Source organism: Arachis hypogaea, chromosome 6 (genome assembly GCF_003086295.3).
Source record: "Arachis hypogaea cultivar Tifrunner chromosome 6, arahy.Tifrunner.gnm2.J5K5, whole genome shotgun sequence".
NCBI lineage: Eukaryota > Viridiplantae > Streptophyta > Magnoliopsida > Fabales > Fabaceae > Arachis > Arachis hypogaea.
The window spans coordinates 10253480-10265307 of record NC_092041.1 but is presented as its reverse complement, the minus strand read 5'-3'; the positions used below and the strand labels follow the sequence as shown (position 1 = coordinate 10265307).

The 11828-nt window shown below is 28.5% G+C and overlaps 1 non-coding gene across 1 annotated transcript; it reads right to left on the bottom strand.

The window, feature by feature from the left end:
* Positions 1 to 11478: 11478 nt before the first annotated feature.
* On the bottom strand, positions 11479 to 11550 carry TRNAK-UUU (transfer RNA lysine (anticodon UUU)). The gene has a single exon. It is a non-coding gene; the product is annotated as a tRNA-Lys (tRNA).
* Positions 11551 to 11828: the final 278 nt, after the last annotated feature.

Below are 11828 nucleotides of genomic sequence, written 5' to 3'. Positions count from 1 at the left end.
AGTCTAGATCGATCTGTTACCGTTGATGGGCATTTGAACATTGTTATAAAAGCTACTCTATCTATATGGATTATTACACCAACGTGTACAATTCACTCATTGCACTCTTCAAATTATTTATGTAAACAGTAATTATTTCGAAGTGGAAACTCAGATACAGTCGACTTTACGTAAAGTTGATACTTAAGAGTTGTTAGATGATTTGACTGATTTGACTAAATTTTCATCTAACGGCTCTCAGATATCAACTTTACGTAAAGTAGACTTCACCTGAATTTTCACCTTATTTCGATCGAATTGTTATATCAATTAAAATGAACAAAAAGCCATGATAACAACTAGACCAAAATGAGTCAACGGTAACCAATTTTCAAAACCAAAGAAATCAAAATAAAAGGCAAAATATACATATCTTTTGAATAATTGAATCCCCCACTAATGTTTAAAGCACATGTTTGGAAATATACGGACACACAACTAACTAATTCATTATCTAGATTAAACGGATATGATATGATATAATATGGGATAAAATATATTTTTTGTTTTTAATGTTTATATTTTTTTAAAAATATTTTTATCGTTTAGTTGCATTTAATTTTATTTTTAATATTTTTATTTGTGTCAAAAAAAATTTAAAGGTTAACTCTATATAAAATAGTAGGAACAAAATTAAAAGTTTTTAGACATAGTTTTGACACAAATAAAAAATGTTATAAACAAAATTAAATGAATAAAAAATGTTGGGATAAAATTGAATGAAATTAAATGTTAGAGATAGTTTAAAAAAAATCGCAAACATTAGGAATAAAAAATATACTTTACCCTATATATAATATATTATTCAAAGTAAATTATTTACAATAATACTACATGACAAGTCATTTTGATAATCAAATAAAATTAAATTAGTCAAATAGCTTATTGACACAATAAAAACTAATGAAAAAATTACATAAAAAAAATAAAAATTAAGAACTAAAAAAATAACTTTATAATAAAAAAGTATCCAATATTAAATAATTAAAAATTAATTTTCTCTATTTATTCATTTACAAATACTAAATTAAAAGAGACAACAAATTAAGACTAAGAATCGGAAAGCAAGAGCAATATATAATGGGTTTTGTTATTCTATCTTAATTCTTAAAGGCATTGGTTAAGTTGTATGTTATAAAAGAAAATATATCATTAAGCTTAACCAATGTTTTTAAAATATTTTTTTATAATATGCTTAACTAATGTGCAAAATTCATATATCATTAAACTTCGCCGCATTTTACTCACAGTTTAATTTTCAACTAATTTTTTATCCCAAATTGGGTTTATTTTAGGGTTAAATTGAGTCTAGGGTTAATCATAGCCTCATAGGAGGAAAGGCAAGTATATAGAGTAAGAGTAAGGTTAATTCTCACTCATACATAATATAATTAAATAAACTTATACATACATAATATAATTAAATAACAGCTTTAAATTTGTGTCATTATTTAATCATTCATGTGAATGAAATATCTTAATATCTTAGCCTGTGGCCATAAGAATGTGATCGTTTCTGGCCCTGTGCATTTGAAAGCTACACACACGTGTGTAGGAATAATAATGCTTTTCCCCCCACGGGCCGGCCCGGCCCAGCCCATAGTATACTTAAATGCTCAATTATAATATTAATTAACTACCGCTATTTTAAGAACATTATATTACTTCAATCAAGTTAAAAATTGTATATATATTTTAATCTTTTTAAAAAGATATCATCATATGGTTATTATTTAAAGTGAGTACTTAATAATTAGGCTGGCAAGGCAAAGGACAAATAAATATATGGCAAGTTGCTTTGGTTGTATATCAATATCATATCAAAGTGCATAAATACTTGAAGAAGAAGAAGAAGATTGACATTGATGATTCCATACATAGCACCCTGTGTGGTCCCCTCTCTCTCTATATCCATTAAATTCTCTTTCCTTTTCGTTATTTATCATTTATCAACATTATCCGTTCAATTTTTTTAAATTAGTGAGGTTAAGTGGACACTAAAATTCTCGTTATTAATATAACATATATATTAAATAATATATATTTATATATAAATAAATAATAATTATTTTTAGTAGTTGATTTTAATATAAAAATAATATTTTTATTTTTCAACTATATAAACTTAGTAGTCAAATAAAGTCAACAGCTCCTTAAAGAAAGTCCTAACGAAAATCTTATCAAGCAAATTTTCTTTTATCATAGTTATTATAACTTAAAAACAATTAGATTCATATGAATGATTCTATATTTAATAAATATTTTTATACCATTTTTTTAGGATGTGTAGATAATAACTTATAAGTCTATTTTTTTTCTTTATGTTAAAATTTTACTTTTACAATAAAAACGACTAAACTCTAAATTTTTTAATTGTAATAGTTCTGATAATATTATTATTTCATAAATCATTATTTCATAAAATTCAAGTGGTTAAATAAGCACACCTAGATGGTTTTATATATACACCAAACAATAATTCATACATGTGTAATTGGTTTATATATTAGTTAACTTTTTGCTCAACAAATTTAAATTGGTGGAACAATGAACTCATTTATTTGTTTAAATAAGTATTAAAATTTTAAATTCTGTTTTTTTGTATATAGTAATTCATTAATATTAGAGATACAATTATTTGTGTGCCTCTTTTTATATTAACAATTTAAACTTTTAAAAAATGAGATATCAATATCATAATATAGTATTAGAGCTTTTATAACTTAAAAATATTAGATTTTAATCCTTGTTAACGCCAAATAAAAAAAATTAATATAAGAGAAATAGAAAAAAAAAGATATCATAACAGGACAACCAAAAACTTTTGAATAAAATTCAAATTAACTACAGAGCGTGTGTATATATATATATAATATTCACACCAAACAACTCATTCAGAGTCAATATATATATATATATATATATATATATATATATATATTAATCACTATAATTTACACTCACTTTAAACAAAGTTTTTATATAGATTGACAGAAAACACGGGAATCATTGTATTTTGCACAATTTATATAAAAGTTTATTTTAATACATTGACATTATAAAATCTTTTAAACAGTTATTGAATATATTCATTTTTTTATTAAGGTAACATTATATAATTAATTAGATGTACGAATATATAACAAAATTAAATTCTTTATATAAATATCAATTACATATTGGGGGGAAAATAACTACTATTAACCACTTAAAGGAGCTCAATTAAGTTATTCATCACATAGAAGACTAGAATAATAAGCATAGATTGCACATAATTAAGTACATAACCAAACAAAAACCGTGGCCTTAATTCATTCCCCTCAGACACGGCAAACACAAACACAGACAGAGATATATATGATGTTTTCTCCCCAGCATGTTTTGTAACTTTGTTATATATATCGTACCATTATTGGCACTAGAACTTGGCACTTTCCATTCAGTAATGCTATATGGTCCATCAACTATTTGGCTATACCTTATTGTGATAGCAACCATTTTCGAAAGCGATTATTATTATTCATTAAGGTTCGATAAAGAAAAGAAAACGGAATTATGCAAGACTATGAATTTTGGGTTAGATAATTAAGTATGTAGGTAGGATTAAATCTCTTTGTAAGGACATGATTAATTGTCACTGCCAATTGTCCTTTAATTAACTTCTGGATTTTTTTTTTTTTTTTGGGTGCACAGGCTGCTGCGTGCATGCATGGTGGGAATTTATTTTCTAGCTTTAAATGTTCACCTATCATATTACATAATTAATTAATTAATTAATTAGTTAATTAAATTCTATATATACATATATATAAATTACTCATTCATTAGCCTTTCTCTCATTCTTAATTGTGTTCTGATTTCTGAACTTTAAACTTATTGCACTTGATTGCTCAAAAATGATAAAATTAAAAAAGAATAGTCTCAATTATATATAAGCCAAGAAGGATGCACTTATATAATTGTGGAGGCAAGAATACTCTCACTAGAATTTGAAAATATTTTAAATTGTACATAAAAATTATGTATATTGTCTCCATTATTATATTATTAAATTTAATCTCACATGCTATGCTTCTCTTGTTCTATTTCATTTTATATATGTATTTTGTCCTCACAATTAAAATTCAATGGATTCATCACTGAATTTATAAGTGTGTTGATCCATTATTATTGTTACTGGCGTCTCAACGGCCACTAACGTAGACCACTTTTAATTAAGTATTAATATAATTTATTAAATTAAAATAGTAAATTATAATATTTTCTTGAACTTATTTCATTAAATCGCACTTTTATATATATAACATAATAGAATGAAGCGTTAAGTATGATTTTGGTCTTTAAAGTATAAGCTGAACATTTTTTTCGTCTTCAACTTTTTTTTACATACAAAATCGTTTCTAAGGTCTAACTTGATTTTAAAATCATTCTTTGGACAATTATACCCTCACCTCACCCTATCACCATCTAACTCACCTGTCACAATCTTGCTCCGCTTCTCGACTTCTCCTCTCCTTCTCCCCCTCTCTTCTTTCTTTCTCTCTTTTTCAAAGAATCACAAAAAAAAAACGAACAACAAATTTCAACTTCAACCCCAACATCTCTAACAACTAATTTAGTGGCCACCTCCATTAGAACTACTCTCTAACAATGAAAATTTTAAAATAGAACCCACAAACAAAAAAACAGCAAACAACAATAAAAATTTTACATCAACAAACAGAAATAAAATTAAAATGAACAACAAAATTTGCATTTCAAAGAACAACAAAATTAACAAATCAATAATAAAAAATGAAAAAAAAATTGCAATTCACATCATCAACAAGAAGTAGAAAACAGAAGTAACATTAGAAGAAGAAGAAGAAGAAGAAGAACAGAAGCAAAAATAGAATTAAAAACAGAAGCAAAAGCATAATTGAAAACAGAAATAACAACACAAACACAAGCAGAATTTGAAGCATAAAAAATATAAGCAGAAGGAATAGAAATAGAAGAACAATGGATTAACAAAATTAGAAACATAATCAGAATTGAAAACAATGTGATTAACAATGGATTAACATAATCAAAATTGGAAACAATAGAATAGCAAAATCAGAATCAATGTGGTTAACAATGTAAATCAGAAAATGAAGCAGAACTGAAACCCTAAGCAGTGGCGCAGAGTAGTCACCGTCGAGCACCGTGAGAGAGACGAGTAGAGCAAAGCGAGAAAGGGCAAAGAGGGAGAACAGATGGGAGAATGAGAAGAGGGCCGCTGCGCCATCGTTGAGCTTCTAACGCCCTTGCCAAACCGCCGCCGTTAAGTTCAGCAAGATAAAAGACGAAGAAGACAGCGAGTTTCAGAGAGAGCAACTGAGGGAGAAAACCACGCTGAAGGGGGAGCTGCCCCTTCTTCTTCCCTTCTCTTTCCCCATCTTCTTCTTCCCCCTTCTCCTCTCTTCCCTTTTGCGTTCTTTCTTCGTTCGTTTTTTTTATTTTATAATTTTTTTTTGTTAGGATAATTTGGAAATAAAATTTAAAATTTTGGTAAAAAGAACGATTTTAAACTAAGTTAAACTTTAGGAATGATTTTGTATGCAAAAAAATATTGGAGACGAAAAAAATTTTCAACATATATCTTAGCAGGAACCAAAATTGTACTTAAGCCTAAACTGAACACGATTATAATTCAATATTATTTAAAAACATTAAAAAGTATAAATTTAAACATATTAAATTCTACTCCTTAAAAATGATTCAAATATATAAGTATTTTTAATAAAAGAAAAATATATAATTGACAAGTTATAAAGCACAAATACTGACACTAGGGGTGGCAAAGCGGGTCGGTCCGTCCCAACCCGCCCCGCCCCATAAACGGGGCGGACCGGCCTGCCCCGCCAACTAAAATGGGTTCAAAATGCAAGCCCGTCCCGCTTTATGGCAGATTGGCGGGCTAGTCCGCTTGACTCTTTTTTTTTTTAAAAATAAAATTCTTTAAAATTAACCAAAAAATAATAATTAAAAAATCAAATACAAATAAAAAATAGTCAAATTATAATATAATTTTTTTATTTTTTTTTATTTTTAACTTTAATAAAATTATTTAAAATAATATTTGTCAATAGAATCATCTTTATTTTAAAAAATGAGTCACATAATTTGAGCATATATACGAAATTGTAAAATAAAATAAATAAGTTAATAACTAAAAGAAGAATAAAAATAAAAAATGAAAAATAAGTTTTAAAATTCTATAATTATTAATTTTATAATAGTAATCACTCTTTTATTTAATTAAAAAAAATAAAATAAAAAGTCTTCGACTCGGCGGACCGCCCCGCCAATTTGGCGGTGCGGGTTTGACGGGGTTTTTTAATTTGGTGGGTTCCAAATCCTAGCCCGACCCGCCTTTTTAGCGGGTTTAGCGGATCAGCCCGACGGGCTCGACCCGTTTTGCCACCCCTAACGGACACGGACACTGGACATGATACGACACGTGACACGACGATACACGAATTATATTCTAAAATGTTGTTGGATATGGGACACGCATATATTAATAATATAATATATTCATTAATATTAAACCAATAAGTATTTTTAAAAACAATCGTATTATATGCATTTCTTCCTAAAGTGTATTGGTATTTAAAAGATAAAATCCTGAACTACTCCTATGTTTTAATAGAGTTAGTAATAATTTTGTACATCACATGTACACACAAAAAAAAAGTTATTTAAAATCATACTATTTTTCCATCATATATGGTTGATATCTTCATCATTAGAAAAATTCACTCTTTCCAACCCAAGCTCATCAAGAGAAATGTGAGCAACTTCAAGAACACTATTTTTCTCATCAATTAGTGAAAAAATATCTCCAGTAATATCTCACATCATAGTTTCTTCTTTATCGTATCGTGGAGTTTTTCTTAAAAGAATATGAAGATTAGTGTGGACAAATACTAAATTTTCTGCACGTTTAGGTTTTAACTTATTTTTTTTAGGGAATTGATAAAAGAATAAGTGTTCCAAATTCCTTTCACAACAAGAAGATGAAGATTTTTGTCCTAATAGCTTAAGAGCAATTGGTTGAAGAAATTTTGCTTTACCACCATGAATTAGCCACCAAATTTTACTTCAATTTTATCTTTCGTTGTTATAAATTTTCATAAAGGCTTATCAACGAGCTACGACGACGATGTAGAGAAGAGTAGAAGACGGCCACGAGATTCGACATGCAAGTCTATAGGCGACGGTGTGGAGGAGAAGAGGATCGACGACCAAAGACTTCGAGCTAACCCTCTATCCATCACTGCCGGCGTGACGGCACCCTTTGCCTGACGAGAAGAGCTCGGCGGCGACAGAGGTGGTGGCTGCTACTGCTGGTGGCTGAGAGAGAGAGGGATAGTGGGTTGGGGTTCCGTTTTTTGTGTGAGGGAGGGAACCGATAAGGATGCTACTTTCAGCCTTTTTATATGTTGAGCTTTTTTTTAATTAAAATTCTGAAAATTGTTATAAAATCGTCCGATTCTACTGGTTTGTCGGTTTACTGTCGGTTTGATCGATTTTTTTTATTTTTTGTCAGGTGGTTTTTCATGTCAACCGGATCAGCTAAAAGACTAGTTTCTAGTTAATCCAATTGACTCGGTCGGTCTAATTCAATTTTCAGAACACTGGTGGAAACCCTCCTTCTACCATGAGATTCACTCAATTTATTTCTGCTACCTGTTATCATGTCTGCAAAGAGAATATATTATTAACATTAGTCAACATATATACTACATAAATCCTTCAATATTTATATTATTTCAAAAAAATTTTGACATAACCTCTGCTAAAATTGAACATATATCTACTTTTACGTTTCTCACAAATCGAACTAACCTCAATTCACAGCATCAGTCAAAACTCAATTAAATTCATAACAATTAAACTCAATTAAAAAAGGAGCTTTCATGATTCGAATTCAAAGCAATAATCCTTAATCTCATAAGGGTTAGAGATATAATATGTAAAGTAAAGGACCAAAGTCTTATAACTTAGAGTGATAAATAAACTGGACTAATTTAAAATCTAGAGTATCTATATTGATGCATGATTAACAACATAATAAATATGATACTAATATATACATATGTCTTGCAAGTTTAAAATCATATACAGATGAAATTATAAACACTAAGTTTCATTTCAAACATTCTAAAACTTTTAGATTGAGAATAATTAGTTTTGCTTACTTTTACAATTAGTCAACAAATTAACATAATCAAGCACAATAAGATGTAATATGTATAAATTTAATATAAAAATAATATGTAAAACTGTAAGTATGAATTTGATTAAGTGAGTAAAATTGTACTATAAATTACTGTAACTTAGCAATTCAATCTACAAAGATGTGTCTAATAAATTGTTATTTAAACTTGTAAATGTAATGACCTATATCACATGAAAACGCATTATTATAAAACACAATTGAATTGTTATAAGATTAGGTTTGTGCAAAATGAAAATTCAACTATTTATTCTTAATGGCCAGCTAGAAATTATAGTTAAAAAAAAGTTTTATTTTAATTTTATAATTTATAGATTAAATAACAAAAATAATTTATCAAAAATACACACATAGCAAATAATAAATATACTAGTATTATAATCAAATTCTCATGTTTATATTTGAGGTCTTATACTAATTTTTTTAATAGAACTATTTTTGTTTGATATCCTTACATAAAAATTCATCAATTTTTTCAAATAACTAAAGTCGTATTCCTAGAGTAAATTATTTTTGTTTTTATATTAAATTTATAATTAATATACATACAATGAAATAACATACTTTATTATCATATTATGATCAATAATATTAAATGATTAATTGAGTTGTTACAAAATCTTAAAGTAATAAAATCTAAATTCTAAACCCAATTTCACAATAATCAATTTCAAATCCTAAACCTAATTTTACGGGAACATAATTTAAACTCAAAACCTCAAATTCAGAGATATTTAGTCAATTTATTCATAAAACATATATTAAAACTAATTTCACAGCAAAATCTACATTAATGGTAGAAACAGCCAACTTACTTGAAATGGATAAGGTGGCCAGCAACGTAGCAGACTTCTCGTCACGGTGGCGAGGCGGTGCAGATTTTTCACGAAGCAAAGGTGCGGCGATGACTAACCTTCAGATCCAAGCCAGAACCTCATTGAAGGCAACAACATGATGTTGCTTGATATGGAGAGGGGATGAGTGATGGCGAGGAGATGAAAGATGGCGGTGAAATAAGCGGCCGCGACAAACCATCAGATCGAGGCCAGATCGAGAACCATATCGAAAACTTGCTGAAGGCAACAATGACGTTTCTTGCAACGGCAAGGATATGAATTGCGACGAGAGGATGAGCGGCAGCGAGGAGATGAATGACAGAGACAAGGAATTAGGGTTCGTCATTCTCCTTTTTATTGAGAAACCACGCTAATCACTCTAAGTCTTTGGTATAGTCGAATACAACAAAAGAAAAATGATAGTGGCCGCCACAACAGACTAAAACTGCCACAAAAACTACAAATATTCTGGCAGAAGGTAAGATGCCGAAATTACCGAAAAAATGACGTTTCTATAAAACCGCCATAAAATTAATGCCATTTTAATCTTATTTTTTTGTAGTGAACTCTCTCGTTGCGGAGAAAGGATAGTGCAACAAGAGGAGGGAGACGGAGGTGGTGCTGATGGAGTGACAAGAAGAGGAGATGAGTAGAGAGATGAGATTTCGAAATAAAAGGGGACGGAGTTCGCGTTTTGAATTTTAAGGCTCCTTACCATTGGATTTATCGACGATAAATCCGATGATAACGCATTACGGTCACTAAAACGCAGCATTCCACTAAAATAGATTTACCGATAAATTTTTCTGCCGGTAAATTTTACACTACATTTCACACTTATTTTTCTCATTTTTTCTTTAACTATTACCGGTGAATTTATTGTCGAAAACGAAAATCCATCAGTAATAATTTGACCGATACTAATGTGTGATATTAAATTCAACAGTATTCAGTATTTTTTTTGTAATGTTCAAACTTATATTCTTATCTATATCTAGAATCAATCTATTTTTATTATGTACTCAAGTTAAATATACTCATCCCGTAGAACAATCAACTCATCATAAAATGCTAGTTCTTGTTAAAATTAAAAAAAATGCTAGGTATTTAAGTTTTTTGAGTTTTGAGTAACCAAGTTTAATTAAGTTATTTAAAAATAAAAACTATTCGTGCGACACTTCTCTCTACTTTAATGAGTATTGCTGCTTCTTCTTCTTTTTTTTATGTTTCTTTTTCCTTCAACGTTATTGTCTTCATCATTGTTGCCATCGCCGTCGTCATTGTCGCTATCGCCACCGCTCCTTGTTTTTGATGTTGTTGTTGTTTAATTTTTTTGTTATCTTTTTTTCCTTCTCATTTTCTTTTGTTATCATTATCATCGTCCTCGTGGTCTTCATATTCTTCTTATCTTATAAATATTTAGAACACTAGAATACAAAAATTTTAAAGTACATCATATAAATTTTGATACACAGCACACAAATTTTAGTATAAAATACAACAATTTTTAATATTAACACTCAACACAAATTTTTGTGATGAGCAACACAAAAATTTTATTGTATAACATAGAATTTTTTATGTGCAATGTAAAAATTTTTGGAAGACTACATATCTAAAATATCGACTCACCTAACTAATAAAATACATTCGCAATTAAAATTTATACTATGTGTAAAGATTTGTGTGTTATATGCAAAGATTTATATGTTTTATCGATAAATTTGTATTATGTACAAAATTTTATGTGTTATGTTTCGAAAATTTGTATGCTATATGTATGCATTTTTTTGCTGAATTTTGCACCAATTTAATTAAATTTGGTTAAAAAAATAATTATATACGTTGTATATACAATTCAATGTCCGTGACCATGATCGTTCATAAGAAAACTTGACATGCTCGTTTGACATTTTCTTCCGTTTCAAACCAAATCTGATTGTGACATGTTTCTTGACTAAGATTGAAAGTTAAATTACATTGTCAATTCTCATCATAATTTGTATTGTTACTTAGAAATGTAACAATTATAGGAATTTAATAGTACCGTTAATAATAATTACGTGTTGGAAGTTAATATATATCAACCATGCCTTACAAGTAGTTACAAACGTGAAGGATTCGGTCACCGCCAAACGAATCAAGAACTGAAGTCCATTCAACTTTGGTCCCGTGATTTATTTTTATTTAGCTTTTTTAAATATTTATTAAAAAATTTAAAGATCTATAAATATTTATAAGAAATGATGTGAGAGATTTTAGAGTCAAAATGATAATTTTTTTTTCCTTCACGTGTTGAAGTTATTTTATTTTTTATTGGGTATCTCAATAAATAAACGCCATCTGTGGGGATCCAACCCACGACCACGTGGTTAAAAACCACGCGCTCTACCGTTGAGCTAAGACGGCTAATGTTTTTTAAATTTAATTATTCTAAATATAAGTTAGTTTATTAACATATTTTTTTGGGTTAACCTTGGCACATTTAATGTGCAACCATATAAAAATAAAACAATCATAATCTTTATCCCTTTTAACTAATTTATAAGCGCATAAGAGGCAAGATACCGTTGACCAATAAAGAAAAGAAAGAGTCATAAAGAGATTAGAAACTAGAAAGATGAATCTAACCGTGTATATATATATATATATAAACAATCATGATATGATGCTTTTAGAGCAAGTTT